Source organism: Octopus bimaculoides, chromosome 16 (assembly GCF_001194135.2).
Source record: "Octopus bimaculoides isolate UCB-OBI-ISO-001 chromosome 16, ASM119413v2, whole genome shotgun sequence".
NCBI lineage: Eukaryota > Metazoa > Mollusca > Cephalopoda > Octopoda > Octopodidae > Octopus > Octopus bimaculoides.
The window spans coordinates 6,820,512-6,821,387 of NC_068996.1; the positions used below are offsets into that span (position 1 = coordinate 6,820,512).

Here is an 876-nt window from a genome sequence, read left to right on the forward strand (position 1 = left end):
CTTATATGTCGCATTCACACTCTCACACAGACATACATCTATAACGCTACAATAAATATCTCTGTTATTCATCTTATACGGTTGTGGTCTTTCATTACTGGTCATCTATGTTATCGTCGCATAACATATCATGTATATCATCTTTGATATATTATTTTGTGTTCGACCGTGTGACACGTTTAAATAAAAGGAGTCCTCTGTTTTTCCATTCGTCACCATTGCTCCTTTTTGAGTTCGCACGGTTGTCTTTAACACACACATACACATGAACACACACACAAGCACAAATACAGACACACACACAGGCACACGTACGCACAAACACAAACACATACATACACACACACACAAATGTATACGTACATAAAAGTACAGTTATACACACATACAAACATACACGTATATTATAAGCGAGTGTCTTCCATGTGTACCACATGACCAACTTACCTCAGTTTGTTAAGTAAAGTTTCTATTCTCAGAATGTTATTTTGTAAGAATCTCTGTGTCGGGGATTCTGTCCAGTCACTTGATGTTTCAATTTGAAAGAAGGCAGTGAAAGAGGAGTGGGTCCAACCATTTAATATGGAGTCTGCAGAGTGTCTATGTTTCACAGCCATCTCAGAAGGAAGTGAGCACTATTGCTTGGTACACTTTTATCTTTGCAGTCATACAGATGCTGTGGCCTATCTCTCCACAGTCTGCGCGCATGCTTGTGTGAGCGCATATGTGTGCATATGTGTGTATGTGTGGGTGTGTGTGTGTGTGTGCATGTATTTGTGATCCTCATGCAGTTCTGTTGTGTAGCGCAGATGGTTACCCTGTCCTTAAAGCCCTCTTATATAGCCTTTCAAAGGGCTTTGGGCAGCTGCTGAAGAT

General features: G+C 40.4%; 1 long non-coding RNA gene across 1 annotated transcript in view; it reads right to left on the reverse strand.

Annotated features, from left to right (window-relative positions):
• The window catches only part of LOC128249587 (uncharacterized), a 24,632-nt gene extending 23,994 nt beyond the window's left edge, over nt 1-638 (reverse strand). The window contains exon 1 of the long non-coding RNA XR_008265689.1: nt 448-638. This is a non-coding gene — a long non-coding RNA (uncharacterized LOC128249587). The remainder of the gene's footprint in view (nt 1-447) is intronic.
• Between the last annotated feature and the right edge of the window lie 238 nt (nt 639-876).